This window comes from Aricia agestis, chromosome 2, assembly GCF_905147365.1.
Source record: "Aricia agestis chromosome 2, ilAriAges1.1, whole genome shotgun sequence".
NCBI lineage: Eukaryota > Metazoa > Arthropoda > Insecta > Lepidoptera > Lycaenidae > Aricia > Aricia agestis.
Window position 1 is genome coordinate 13210457 of NC_056407.1, and position 16063 is coordinate 13226519.

At 34.4% G+C, this 16063-nt stretch overlaps 1 protein-coding gene across 1 annotated transcript in view; it reads left to right on the plus strand.

Moving 5' to 3' along the window:
• Positions 1 to 16063, plus strand: part of LOC121739427 (protein dachsous) — a 229156-nt gene that overhangs the window by 145833 nt on the left and 67260 nt on the right. The gene's annotated exons all lie outside the window — the stretch shown is intronic.

Here is a 16063-nt window from a genome sequence, read left to right on the forward strand (position 1 = left end):
ATTAATTAATCTGATTTTGGAGTTTTGACAACTCAGAAACGGTCAGAACGCGTTTGACTTTAGTTTAACATTTTGTGAGAATCATTTAGCAATTTTGCCTAGATGTGATCTTGTGTCAAAATCATATCGAGTCTTACTGCAAGATTGTCTATCAGAATCAACGTAAAAGTCAAATATATATTTATTACGAACATTATGAAATTCACAGCTATCTTAACTATACTTAGGGCTCAGTTTCCCATTGCAACAGGTTTAGGTATTTCTTAATGCACCCCGAGCGTTTATCATTCCATTATGGATCAATTACTTGCATCAGTAGTGACTACTCTGCCTCATTCTGTCGCTCTGAGTGCTATAATATATTACTAGTATCACTTATTCGTGGTGGAAATTCACGATCCGAGAACCAATATGTATGCAATTTGATAAACTTTGCCAGCCAAATTTCAACCTAAAATCGAGAGCAGGATGATCTATAGTCTCGTGGGATAAACGCATTTCGCTAACAAGTATAAAATTGATTCCGACAATTTCTCTGTGTTTAATTTTTCCCTCTAGCAATACACTTATAAAATATGGTAACTACTGTAAAAATATTTAGCATATTTTATAATATTATTATAAGGAACCAATTATTGGTAGTTTAAGAAAATTATAGGCATCTTACATCATCTGTAGGTCTTGTTTAATTGAGTTTATGAAATAATTAGTACCTATTGAAGGTAAAAAGTTTGGTTTTTGTGGACAGCAAACTTTGGTGTATAACAAATTATGAATAGATGACGCGCTCAAGGAAATCAAATCTTTAAAACTGAAAAAGCTATAGGTAGTTACTCCTTTGCTAAAAATTCCATCATCTAGTCTATCTTTTAGCAAATAGAATTATACAACAGGATTCAAAATTACAATCAGCAAACTAGGAACATACATTTGCAGCATTCCACGACACTATCGTCATTTTCTACGAACAAACAGATAAACAGATGTAACAACACGATATATTAGTTTTAGAATTCATAAGGAGCAAAAAGTCGTGATCGCGATGGCATGGGCTCCGTCCTCCACAATATATGGCTGGAAAATCTTACATTTGGAATTTCATATTTCGTTTACTTCTCTTTGAATTTGCATTTACTCGGTAAAATATTTTATTTTAAACATAAGTCTTGTGGGTCAAATATTATAATATTATATTACTATAAATCATCCTACGTCTTGCTGTTTCAAAATAAAAGAATTGAAGATATTAATGTCATTATTTATATAATATATTTATATATTTTTTGCAATTACTTTTACTTATCAGATTATTTTAAGGAAGTCAAAACAGAGGGCGTCAGGTATTAGTAATACTTTGCTAATTCTTCAAATTTATATTTACATAATTTGACCTAAAACTAGAGCTAAAATTTCATCTTTGAACCGAAATACATTTTGATAAAACACTTCTAAACTAAAATATAACTAATTTATATGATTCCCCTCCTTCAGAACGCAGGCTTTATATATGAAATTGAAGAAAAAGTTGGAAGGATATATTTGTGGGGATAGTTATATAATAACGCTGCGTCGATCAGCGGTCACGATTCCCGAAGATATGTGGCGGTTCTCAAGCTTCCAGCTTTTATGAACGGACGTAATGCGCGCACGTAAAGAATATTAACTTGTTCTGTCATATGGATTTAGAAATATTCGTATACATCTAATCACGAAGCTAGCGATGGAAACCGTACCGGCTTATGAGGATTCGAATCTTCCGAGATCTGTTAGAATTGGTAATGAACGTGGAGCATGGAAATTTGTGGTACTACGGTATAACGTCTTACAGAACCTCCTGTTATATTTTGTAGGAGAATTTTATAAGGATCACGAAAAGGCCTATCACGTGAATAATTTGTTCTGCCTTTTTCCGGGGCTCACTCGAAGGATTATCGTTATGTAGATATTATGTTTAGTAAATTTTGTGTCCGATTTTACAAAATATAGTATTACGATCAAGTTAGCGTAATTCGAGCCACCCGCAGCCAAAAGCGATTGCCCTGAGAGCCGGTATCGACACCACAAAAAGGATACGATATTACGTTTCATTTGATATATCCGAGTTATAACGATAAGTGCAGTATAATGGTGCAACTCGAATAATCAAACGGATTTCGAGTTACTCGATCCTTTTTCAGATTTCGGTGTAATTTTGCGGTGGCTACGATCTCGGCCACGAATGATATCTGTGATTATGTGCGAATTTCTTCGAATCAATTTCAAGGTTATGTGCGATCGCTCGTAATCGCATTCGTCAAAGAGATCAGGCTTTTATTTTTTATTATTCTCATAATAATCTGTTGGTGTCAGGTAGATAATTATGCCAGCAATTGTAATTACTTATAATCTTTAAATACATATATAAAACGAATTCGCATATTATAAATCCATAAACATTTCACAGAAAAGCAGTCAAAGGATTCCGTACTAATAAGGCAAATGGGATTGTGTACGCGTCACGGTGTATGATCACGTAGCAGATTATCTCGTATGAGATGACGTGAGAAACATTTTCCACATAACAACCTCCGTTTCACGAGGGTAATGGCTTCAGATATACCAGTAATCGCAGAAACTATTCAGTTTTCTCTTTTATAACACAAATAAATCTAAGCTTCAAAGGTACAATTATGTATATCCAAAAAATCTTTTAACTAGTTTCAAAAAGACTAGCTCATTAAAATTTTTACGCATAAGCATAATTTCTATAATTGTCATAATAGTATACTTAGTATTTAAGTATGAAGGGATGGATTCTAAGTAAGCATTAATATTTATTCTAAGTTACTTTTAAAAGTTTTTTGTTAACAAAAAACACAACTTTTATCGGCCATTTTGTGGGCGCGTGAAATCCGCAAACAAAATGGCCGCCTATTTCGGGTACAGGAAACGCGTATCTGTCACCGCGGTCGCATCGCAAGTGGCTATTGTATGATAATCGCTCCACGCCGACAAAGTTTTAACGCTGACGCCACGAAACGAGCAACTTTACTATGAGCTAGTCCTAATTTAGATGTACAGATTAGGTGCCACTTAAGGACTTGGGCGTTTTGTATACTTGCTCGTGGTCGTTATAGTTCGGTATCAGAAATACTGATAATATGAGTCGGATTGTGTACGGCTATCTTATGTTCCATTTAACGTTTTGTTTTTATTATGCTTATCTTAGTAAATTTTAATCTGTGTAAGAAGATAATATGAGAGGAGGAGCAGTTTGTTACATTGTTATTTTATACAGGGTGTAACAAAAATAAGTGATAATACTTTAGGGTGTGTACGTGTTCCTTGTAGAGAGTTCACTGTGAAAGTAGCAGCGCTGAAAGACGAAATTTTTTTTCACTTTTGTATGGGCTAGGGCCCGAGCGTCACGAGTTTCCCCAAACGAAAGTGAAAAAAAAATTTGGTCTTTCAGCGCTGCTACTTTCACAGTGAACTCTCTACAAGGAACACGTACACACCCTAAAGTATTATCACTTATTTTTGTTACACCCTGTAGAGTATAGACAATTTTATATTAAATTGTTATTACTCTAAACAAGGCCCAATTATTAGCAGTTTTATTTATTAACTAATGTTATATGTATTTGCGGTGTAAAATAGCAATAGCACATTAGAGTGTATTAAACGTTATAGTCTTATGTATATGATTCTACAATCTTATCATTACAGTTTTGGCAATAATTACCTACTTTTCAACACTCTATAATCGGAAGATAATTTTCCCTGTTTACTTTGTTGGACCCACTTCGGACCTAGTGAAACAATGTTTCAAAAACGCGTTTTTTGTAGCCGCATCCTAATTCCGCTACGCCCTTATGGTACGAAATATGGATATTATTGTTATTATAGGTGGATCGTGACGGGTGAGTATTGGCTCGTAAGATTCGTAACGATTGTACGTGATCTCTCGTTAGGTATAGAATAATACTTAAACAACTACCAGTTACACGCTCGCTGTAATTGTATGTACCAAACCCCTAATTGCATCAAAGTATACACCTCGCGGCCTGTATATTAAATTTAACCTAATTCTTGATTCAATTACTGTTTATGGTTTACAGTTGCTATGTTGCTATGTTGCTATGCCTGATATTCGTAGTCAATATATTTTGGGTAACAATAAATGCCAAAACGTGAAATGTGATATAAAATAATATCTAATCGTTTAAGTTTTCTATTAATTAGACATACGACTTTAGTAAGCGGCGTCACGCTATTCGACATTTCAATATGTTTGTATTGTTATACGTTTCAGTGTGACCTGAAACGTATAACAATACAAATCACTGTCAATTATATTTTTCATGCCAAAGGGCATCCCGCAATAAAATCAATATTCTCTATTGTTTAAACTGGGGCAGAGCTGCTCTAGTATCGAGAATAATGGATTATTATTTAAGTGACAGTTGTATCTTGTAAAGTATTTTGAAACAAAAGCCTATTAAAGTACTAATGCCGAGATCCGGCGTGCATCACCCACTTTGCATGCGTAGTCGTCAATTTGCTTTGCAGATGAATACGCGGCTCTGTGTGGTACAAGTCATAAGAGTTTTAATTCTGCAAGAAAGATACAAACATTATTTTGTACTTGTTTTTCTGATTGACTTATAGTAATAGTAGGTATTTTCTTCACATACCTGGTATTATATTATATAGTCTAAAAGACTATTGATTCTATTAATCATTTCTTATTCTTCACCGATGATATTAAATATATTGTGCCACAATCATAATGATTAGCTTAGCTTGTGATTTACAATGTTAATTGTGATTATTTTGTTTCAGGTAAGCTCCACAAAATTTATTTTACCTTTCTTTGGGCGCTGTTTTATCGTAAAATATTTGGTAAGTGGTTAACTTCTCTGATTTCAATTATTGTTTATTTATAGTACAATAAAGTATAAAAATACCTTTTATACTGGAAGTGAAAAATCTTATTTCGAATGGAATAAAATCAACATAAATTAATAAAGTTATTTTGCATCAGTGGGTTGTATAAAGGAGCCCAGTACATATCAATGATTGACCATTGAATGCAAAAATTCCATTTAGTACATCGACTTCAGTACACAAGTCAAACGTACGGGGACATGGATCTGCATGCAAAGTACACTGTGACAGATCGTATAATAGATACAAAAAGTGTTCTTTTGAAATCGATTTTTACATACGCAAAGTGCTGTCAACGTTGGATTGAACAGATGTTACAGCTACTTGGATTCACGATGGTTTTAGTTTTTTTCTGTTTTAATGATGAGCTGACTTTGTTTTAGCTCAAAATGCTTTTAAAAACCTTCAGTTTACTGTATAAGTATTAACTGCAGAGTGTGTGAAATAGTCAGAACACCAATAATTACGGAGCGAGCTTAAGCTCATAATAAGTTCTTTTAGTATAATATTACCTATAATATTCTTTCTTAAAATTTGAATCATTCGGTAGAGCTTGTTAAATTTAAAATATATTATGGATTCTATCTCCATATAGCTATCGATGTAAATACCTACTCTGCAAAAGGGAATACATATTCAGTGGTATATAGAACCGTGGAATTGCATAATTTGCCATTTTATTGGCAACAATAGCCCTATGAGTCGGGCAAGCGCATACGCTAACTTAGGCTGCGGTCCAAGTTATAAGAATAGCGGGTCATTAAATTATGTCATTTCAGTTTTTAAAGGCTCTATATTTGATTTTTTATATCTATTTTTATTTTTATTTTAATCGTCATTCACAGTAGCATATTTTTAAATAGCACTGTAAATGTAATATGCAAGTCCTTTGTACAGTCCCTTCTTGTGAAAGACTCAGCAAAACTAAATAGAAAGATTACCATTATAATATTTCATCGGTCACTGATTAAACAGCTAAGTATCTAATAAATATTTCACGTGCAAAATGATGCTATCGCTGCCTCTCAAAACTTGTGATACATCGAAATTAATTAGCATAATGAAACGCCTGCCTTTGAATAATATTTAAGGGCATAAATCGAATTGGTGCTAATATTCACTTACCATATCATAACATAAACTACCTCTATATAATATGCATATTATAATTTCGTGTTTGACGTGAAAGGGTTATATTAATGTAATAACTATAAAACTATGGAAACCATAAATTACGTCTTGTTTTCATTCAATATAAGGTTAAATTTAATTAAGATATAATATTTTATTGCCTTGTTAAACTACTAATGAACACAAAATACGCACTTTAGTACTAAACAGAATTAATTTGGTGTGAAAGTTTAGAAAAGTGGAAGTTATAAAATTGAATAGGTGCTATAAATTGTTATACTCGTATAGGTGAACAGTCCAAGCTGAGTGAATTTATATCTTTTTAAAATTTAAAGTATTAGTCTACTTGCTATTATGAAAAGAGTGAATCTTTCGATTGACTTCTACAACATACCTTAAGGTTATACAATGTTTGGACTTTGTTTGACAAAGCCGCTTGAGAGAATTAAACCGGCGTGAAACAGGGCTTGCGCTGTGTTTCGCCGAGTGAGTGAGCTTACCGGAGGCCCAATCCCCTACCCTATTCCCTTCCCTACCTTCCCCTATTCGCTTCCCTTCCCATCCCTACCCTTCCCTATTTTATTCCCTCTTAAAAGGCCGGCAACACACCTGCAGCTCTGCTGATGCTGCGAGTGTCCATGGGCGACGGAAGTTGCTTTCCATCAGGTGACCCGTTTGCTCGTTTGCCCCCTTATTTCATAAAAAAAAGACAAGCACAAAACGGCTGCCATCACATTACGTCGCAAGCAGTGCGGCAGCAGCCGCGCGACTCTCTTTTGTATAGAAATCGCGCGGCTGCAGTGCTGCTGTCGCACTGCTTGCGACGTGTGAAGGCGCTCTGAAATACACCATTTGGGGCGAGGGTTGGTACTACTAATATATTCTGTGGTGAGCGTCAGAACTATCATTTCATAATAAAATCGCGACCAGCATCAGGTGAATAAAAAGAAATGAAAATAAAACTAAAATGGGGAGTACATTCATAACATTTTCTAAACTAGAAATGTATGCTTTAATTTGCAATTTTTAACACAAGACAATTTAAATCAATTGGTAATTAATTATGTGCTAATGAACTCCCGTGGTTTTAGTGTATTATTTTTGGCCTATTATTTAATATTATGTAAATACAGTGTGAGACTATAAGTGGGTTTATTATGTATCTGACCTTTATATTAATATGTTGTTGATATATGATTAAACGACATAACATTAATATCTAGTGATTAAGAATTTAGCATAATATTTATATTTAAAGTGATAGAGGGAAATGGGATAAAATAATAGAGTACCTATTAAATATTCTTGTAAATCTAGGAGTTAGTACGTTATCATACTAACTCCTAGGTTTTTTTTTTATGAAATAAGGGGGCAAACGAGCAAATGGGTCACCTGATGGAAAGCTACTTCCGTCGCCCATGGACACTCGCAGCATCAGAAGAGCAGCTCTTCGTTCAGGTTCCTTGCTGGACTTTTAAGAGGGAATAGGGTAATAGGGGAGGGTAGGGAAGGGAATAAGGGAGGGTAGGGAAGGAAATAGGAGAGCGTAAGGAAGGGAAAATGGTAGGTGATTGGGCCTCCGGTAAACTCACTCACTCGGCGAAACACAGTGCAAGCGCTGTTTCGCGCCGGTTTTCTGTGAGCCCGTGGTATTTCTCCGGTCGAGCTGGCCCATTCGCGCCGAAGCATGGCTTTCCTACGTCAAAAAATGTTGCTGCTTTATTGCCGATATGCTATATACAATATACACAAGAGGTAGTATCTTAAACATTTAAGATACAACTGCCTTAAGACACACTACTGCAGAAAACGTTTATGAAGATGCGAGCACTTGAAACAAAACGTCTCAAAATACTAAAATGTCTAGCAACGGCAAAACTACCTCAAAACACAATATATTAGGCACAAAACACTTCATGTTTATAAGTGAAGAAACTGTTTCAAAACCTTCCGAAATAGGTACAAACATTTCAGCATCTCAAACTTAGGATATGGATTTTGTCAAAAATAAAGAAACAAACTTAAACTCAAAAACATAATACTTTATCAATAGTCGGCTAAAATAGCTACACAATAGATTTGCAAGTCGGAAATCTTTTGTAATGAAAACTACAACATAAACCAGCTCGCGGTGAGCATTGTGTAAACAGAGATTTATATTATTTCAATAATATAAAGTGAAGCTGTGTACATAAATTATAAGGTGGGGAATTGCCGTTTAACCCCGAAGGTTAAGGCTCTGCGAGGACAGCCGGTGAAAGTGGAATTATAGCAGTTCCCACACCTGACGATTGTTTCACACTATCAAATACGGGCTTACTTCAACTGCTATTGTTAGAGAATCATTAGTTAGATCCTTTTACAATAAGTAATAGAATTTAGATTCGAACGAGAATTTTTTTTTGATAATCCTGTTTTATTCCGCATGTCAATATCTTGAAAAAACGTGTCGATTTTTCACACTATTCCTACCAACCAAAATATTTTCGTTTAATTTCTAGTATATCAAAAAAGGAACTCACCATAAATGCAAACCCCACAGTATTATCAATTTGTTTTGTTACTCCCTGTAAACTCAACATAAGTATTCAATTTTTTTGTGCATGTCGTTTTAGTACGTGCTATGTAGTTTATTACCTAAGTATCTAACCATGCATAAGTGTAAATCCCAAATGGTGTGGAACAAGTGAAAGCGGAGGTCGCGACGCAGGAAGCGCGTGCGATATCAACGCAATTGTAAGTGGGGCCACTAATTCACAAGCCGGCGATTATTGTAAATCATCCCGTGAAAGTGAATGCACTATAGCTTCGCTAGCACCGCTAGCTCGTAACTACAGATATTTGGAGATACAAGGACTGTCCCATCTTATATTAATTGTTTTCGCGACTTTGCTGTAAGAGGGGAGTCTGTCCTATCTGCGGTGGCCTTAATCGTTCCCGCAACTTTGTCTTAAGCGAGGAGTGGAGTAATATGGGGTTCTAGTGAGTAGACCTCATGCCTAAGGAAGTTTATTTATTTATTAATAAAGTACAACCACATCGCATACATGTTTTACTTAAAACTAAAATAACAAGGAGGAGGAGTTCCAATGTCTTCATTTTTAAAGCATTTCCCCATGTACAAAACTGTCCCATTTCTTATTGACTTTTATCCTTATTTACTACTGCCTAATGATAACACCATAATATTAAAACTAAAGCAATAGAATGTAAAGTGTCAAAATCTTAAAAATATGGAATCTGTAGAACCGACCTAAGATAGGCAGTTTTCTGTGCATTAAAGGTAAAATTTGGTTATTTTGTGATTTCTAGTTTCTAGATACTTTTGCATCATATTATTTTTCTTAGCGAACGCTCTTTTTTCCACTTTTTACATGCTTTACTTATTCTAAAATATTATGTTGTCCTAAAAAATTTCCTTACTCATGGCCAGCAGAACTTTACCTGATTATGAAATGCGCTAATATAGTACTGTATCGCTAAGCGCTAAAACGACTTATAAAGGTTAATAGTATCTTGTAAAGTTAATTGAAAATTATTGAAGGTGTGGTCGTTACACGTGTGTTTAATATGGGGAGAACTGTGAGATTATAGTTAACAGGATCCTGTAAATCTGTGGAACTGAACATTAATAAACATGGATGAAATATCTATTATCTACTTTACTATACACATACTAGATATTACAGATACAACCTTATCCGCTTCGAGTATTACCTTCTGTCTAGCAAGTGGCAAAGAACAATGATAATATATGATATTCTTCTGTTATAGAACATAGTTTATATTTTGATCGTCTCTCTAGTGGGTGTTGCCCGTGACACATCAGTAGCGACAGCAGCTCTATGAACTATATAGTTATTTACAACAGCTATTCTTGGGGTTGTTGAATGTCATCACTCTTAGCCATTACTACTATCAAAATATTAAAACTTATATATTTTACTAGCTGTCCCGGCAAACGTTGTTTTTTTTTAAGTGTCTCAATAAGTATGGCACCATGGCAACGTCCATTGCTATCTCGTCGCATCAAACAATAATGGTCGCCGTCAGTCTCGTTGTATTAATTTACTATTGTTTATTAAACAAATGTACTTAATACTTTAAATATAAAAAGTAGCCAGTAGCCGATTCTCAGACCTACTGAATATGCATATAAAAATTGGTAAAATTCAGTAATGCCGTTTCGGAGGAGTACGGTAACTAACATTGTGACACGAGAATTTCATATTATATACTTAAGATAAATATTTTTAAATTTTACTCAATATGTAGATAGTTTTAAAATCTTTAAAAGTTGCATAGGGATAACCCATGATTCAAATCGAATTAAAAACACGAGTCACGTAAAAGATATAAACACGTAAGAACGTCATTATCTGCCTCCTATCCGAGCTATCTGAATTATCGTAGGAGTTGAATAAATCTAACGGACACGAAAAAACTGAGGCATCTTAACGACTACTACCTTCTGACTTGTCTATTAAAAATACCAGATCGCACCATATAGACGTCCACTAATGCATATGTTGGTTGCTAATCAATGCATTATTGCACAAACACTATACTAAGTGCCTAGGTAAACTGTTCAGATAGTTTACTTGTTAATCAAGTATAAAGAAAAATGTAGCGTAGGGGTTTTTAGGGTTTATTTATCATAATGATCAAGACCTATTAGCAATTATGTACTTAAATTATGCTATGATATAATTATGTTATTTATATAATAATATCATAACAAGTAACAAGTAAAAAATAAAACCGGCCAAGTGCGTGTCAGGCCACGCGCAATACAGGGTTCCAATACCGCTAATTTTTGATATTTTTGTATGGTCAATGAATGTACTTATAACGTGTTTTAGGCACACTATTAACAACATCGTCTCAGTTACCTTTGAAGGAATATGAACGAAAAGTTCCTTTATACGTCTTCGCCGAATATATCTTTTTAGGTTGATCGACTATAACTCAAAAACTTATGAAGTCTTCTTAGCCATGATTAATAATTTCATTTTAAATTCAGCATATTTCCTATGTACTTCCGTGAATTTTTTTACAATTTTTTTAAATATTTATTTGAAACTTGGAAGTCTCAAATATTGGCCCCCTTTTGTTTAGCAAAAAAAATATATATATTTGAGACTTCAAACTTGGAAGTCTCAAATAAATATTAGCAATGCGAATGTCAATCTCGTTATTAACCGTACAGTCAATTATATATTAATGAGTTAGCTGTTAGAGGTTTCCTGCATTACGTGCGAACGATCGGCTGGCCATTCACAAATAACTACGCCAGTTTAGATGCTATCTAGCTATTTCACGAAAGGCGGTCGCCTTATCAAACGTGGGTCATTAAAACGCATACACATCCGAGTTTATGCTCCCCGGTATCTCAATTCGCTTTAATTTAATATAGACGATAGCGTAAAACGTCTAACGGACCGCATATCGAAAAGGTTACGGTTGTAAATAATGTTTCCGATTTTTGTGAGTTCATTAATGGAGAGTAATTATCACATTATTCTTTAGGAATCGATGAAACGAATGCTGTAGACGTATATTTTAGATAGATAACAAAACAAGATAACATTGTTTTGATCTAGAGGACTTTATCAATCAACATAATATCAAAACTTGTTTTTTGGACTATTGATAACTAAGATAAGTAACTTAAATATAAATTACTAACAAGTGTACCTAATAAATATAATATCATTTAATGTCATTACCTTAAAGACGCTATCGCTAAAATTATTACAAAAAAGTAGATTAAAATAACATTAAATATCTGCGCACCTTGTACAGTGGCGGTTACGACGCTCGCCGCGTTCTTTATATTAAGGCGAAAATGTATGAAGAAATTTGAGAGCGTTTCTGATTTTTCTTAAAAATGGAAATGTTATTTATCTATACTAATATTATAATTCTGCAGAGTTTGTTTGTTTGTTTGTTTGAACGCGCTAATCTCAGGAACTACTGGCCATTTAGCCGAAACTTTTTCATTTTCGCTTCGTTGTAGAATCGCCGATCAAAATGTATGGAATTGACATAAGACGAGTCAAACGTCAGCGTCATATTAACGAACGCTTATGTCAATTCCATACATTTTCATCGGCGATTCTATAACGAAGCGAAAACGAAAAGATTTTGGCTCACCCCCCTGGTCCGATTTGAAAAATTATTTTACTGTTGGATAGCCTATTGCTTGAGGAAGGCTATAGGCTACATTTTATCACGCTAAGACTAATAAGAGCGAAGAAATAGAGGAAAATGTGGAAAAAACGGGGGAAATTGTATGAAAGGGCTTATTTGAACGCGCTAATCTCAGGAACTACAGCTGGCTGATTCTGTATCGTACATTTGTGAGTTAATCACTGAGTTAGTAACGAAACGGAGGAGTGAGCAACGGAAAGTCTCACTTTTGTATGCAAGTGAATACAAAAAGTGGCACTTTCCGTTACTCACTCCTCCGTTTCGTTACTAACTCAGTTATTAACTCACAAATGTACGATACACAATCGGCCAGCTGGTCCGATTTGAAAAATTGAATATTTTTGTATAATAAATAATACTTGGGATGTGATCTACTATGCTAACGCGGACGAAGTTGCGGGCAACAGCTAGTTTTTATATAAATTAATCCTTTGCGATTATTGTGATGGTTAAAACGTATTTATGTGAAAATTTTATATGCGGCTATAAAAATTTTATGGTGTAGACGTGAAGATGAGTATATTATCTTTCATTTGAAACCAAAATATCCTCGCATTGTGACTCCTAATTCTTTAAAATGGTACCTGAACATCGCTGATATTTGTGAAAAAATGTGATAGCGTCCTTAAAGTACAAAATTTTAACGAGATATTAATAACGTATTAGTCCTAATCGTAGCGTTACGTCCTAAAAGTAACGATCCTAACCTTAACATGGGACAGTATATCGGTAGGTACTGTGGCGGCCGTCACTAGCAACGTTAAAGTACTAATAGTGAAAAAAAGTTCTGCGCATGATCTAATATACCCGCAACAAGTTTTCAACATAACATTACCGGCAGAGTTTGATTTTCATATTATGCATTTATATCGTGTTACTTTATGCATCTCGCATGCAGAATTGGCAATTACGTACTTGTCATGTCTGCCGTAGCTAGTCTATGCCATTATGTCATTATTTTGAGATAAAATCATCATCCCACTCAGCCCGGCTCGTTATAGCATGTTAATTAGCATCATTGCACATGCAACGTGCCCAACGAAAGTGATTCGGAATTAATGTCTATCCTAATTATACTAGTTGATTCGTGTGACTTCGCTCGCTAACACGGCGGTTCCTGGTTTGTAATATTTATGTTATTTTACAAGTAATTACTACTAGACACTAAAAGCGATTACATAAACACTAAAAGCGAAAGTTAGCCAATTGAACATCAAAAGTATTTCTCAACGCACGTAGCTGATGCAATCTCTACGTTTTGAAAAAGGTACTAAATTAAAGTTTTCAAAATCAAAACCACTATTTTAGACGTAATAATGTATGTTAATTAGAAACAAGTAAATTAGTTATTTATGAATTTATGTGAAATCATATTTTGATAACTACTGAAATCATCACAGTTAAATAATTGTCTCCGTTTGAGTCCGCAGTTATGTTGATGGCTAAGTAATGCCGATAGCCGCATTAATACTATCTAGATCAGATAGAAAAGATAAGATATGTCTGCAGCAGGAAACCGCGTGTAAAACTATTATCTTTTTTCTAATATTATTTCTTTACGTTTGTTGGCGAATCGTTAGCAGCGTCGTATAAGGTTGGAAGGCGGACTGATTGAGGAAAGAAACGGTATTTCCTAGAGGACTTATTGATGAGTCGTTATGCTTGTAAGGTTGAGCAACAAGCGCTGGTTACTCTTACAAAACAATTATTAATAATGTTTTTTATTTCTTCCACTTCCCTTCTCTACTATCCACTTTAGATGTGTTACAAATATTCCAAAAACTTTGGTGGTTATAAATTTTTTGTTTATAGTATTTTTTACAATTAAACATGATAATATACAAATTACCGCGTTAAACATAATCTAATTCAAATCAGGTTACATTATACTGGCATTGGATAACATTAGTATCTAGTTTGTGAAATGTTGCTCTAATAAGGCACAATTTATCCAATAGATACCTGCAAATGAATAAAATATCGACGCAAATCTCGAATCGTTGCAAAAACTGACGTCCAATACATTTAATTGATTGTAAATTACGTCGCAATGTGATTAAGTAATTTGGCCCGTTAACCACTCATTAGTAGTTTCGTGACCACGATAATATTCATTTCCATATCCTTTTGGAACTTTGCTTGCTAAATCTTAGATTTGATTTTACTCACAAGTCACAACCCATAGTACCCAGTACTATTATGATGTAATTATGTTTTACTGAAATCTTAGATTTGATTTTACTCACAACTACTCACAAGTCACAACCCATAGTACCTAGTACTATTATGATGTTTTACTGAGTATTGATGGCTGGCTTTAACTGTAAAATATGAGATAATTATTATTATAGTTTTTATCATTACAAAAGAAAATTATTTAATTATTTGCACAAGGCGCGTCTAGCCGATTCTACAGCTCAAAAGTCGTAGCTGTTGAAAGCGGCTTATAAATCATTCGGCCTTGGGATTGTTTTAATCGTTTCTTAATTATTTTCTGTCACGAACAAACGTACAAGAGCTTAGCTTTCGCGGGGCTTAGAAATCGCTGCTCCTACTTATCAGTGAATTTCGAATGAATCAATCAGCACCTGATAAATATGTCAGATTGCGACCGAACCGGACGCCAGAACTGGACCGAATTGATTGATAAAGGTTTTATAGGCCAGTGATATGGTGAAAATTACCCCGTCTGGTTATTTTAAATGGCCATTCGCACCTGCGAGATATTTATCATAATTTACCGCGTGAAAATGAAATTGCGACGAGTTTAATTATTTTTAAACGTTTCCTCATATTTTAATGTCAATGATAAATCTATATTCGCAGTCTTAAATGTCTACAACGGATGCCATTACAACGCAACGTAGTAATAATAATAAAAAACAAATTGATATTCGAAAGCTCATTAAAGAGAGTCCATTCAATGAAACAATGAAACTCTAAGTAAGGCAATAATATGATAGGAATGCAAGAGCTTTTTGCTACTATTATGTAACTAATGAAATGCAAGATTTGCAACTTAAACAAAGTCAAGTGACCGTTAAGTCGATGCTTAACGTTTTCACACAATTCATAAAACGGGAAATCGTTCCACGAATCCGTTCCTATCTATACGCAATAAACTGCTCATGCTCAGACTCTTGTCCGTTCAAACGTTAACGCTTAAACTCATTTTCTGGTTTAATGCTATGCGATATTACTCGGATAGAGCTTTCTAGCTTCAGACATTGATTTACCAATAGATCGATTTATGTGTAGCTGACATTCGTATATTATAGAGATGGGTTAAATTCTCTTTTCTTGTATAATTCGACGTATGTGTTAAACATTTAACAGCAATAGGACGCTTTAAACCAAGCCATGCTTCGGCATGAATGGGCCGGCTCGACCGAAGAAATACCACGTCCTCACAGAAAACCGGCGTGAAACAGCGCTTGCGCTGTGTTTCGCCGAGTGAGTGAGTTTACCGGAGGCCCAATCCCCTACCCTATTCCCTTCCCTATCCTCCCTTATTCCGTTCCCTTTCCATCCATACCTTACATTTTAAATGTTTTAACACTCAATTGATTTAGGGAATGTGTGGGTTAAATATCCAAAATTCTTAATTATATTGTAAAATGAAGCATTATAAGCAACAAAGTTTTTTGCTGTAGAACAGAATGGATTTTGCGACTAAAACTGAAGCTACTAAGCTACTAACTTTGAAATATCTCTAGAATTTTATTTAGTTTTATATCAGTAAAGTTTTTTATAACGTCTATTCTATTAACTTGTTGTTACATTTTCAGCT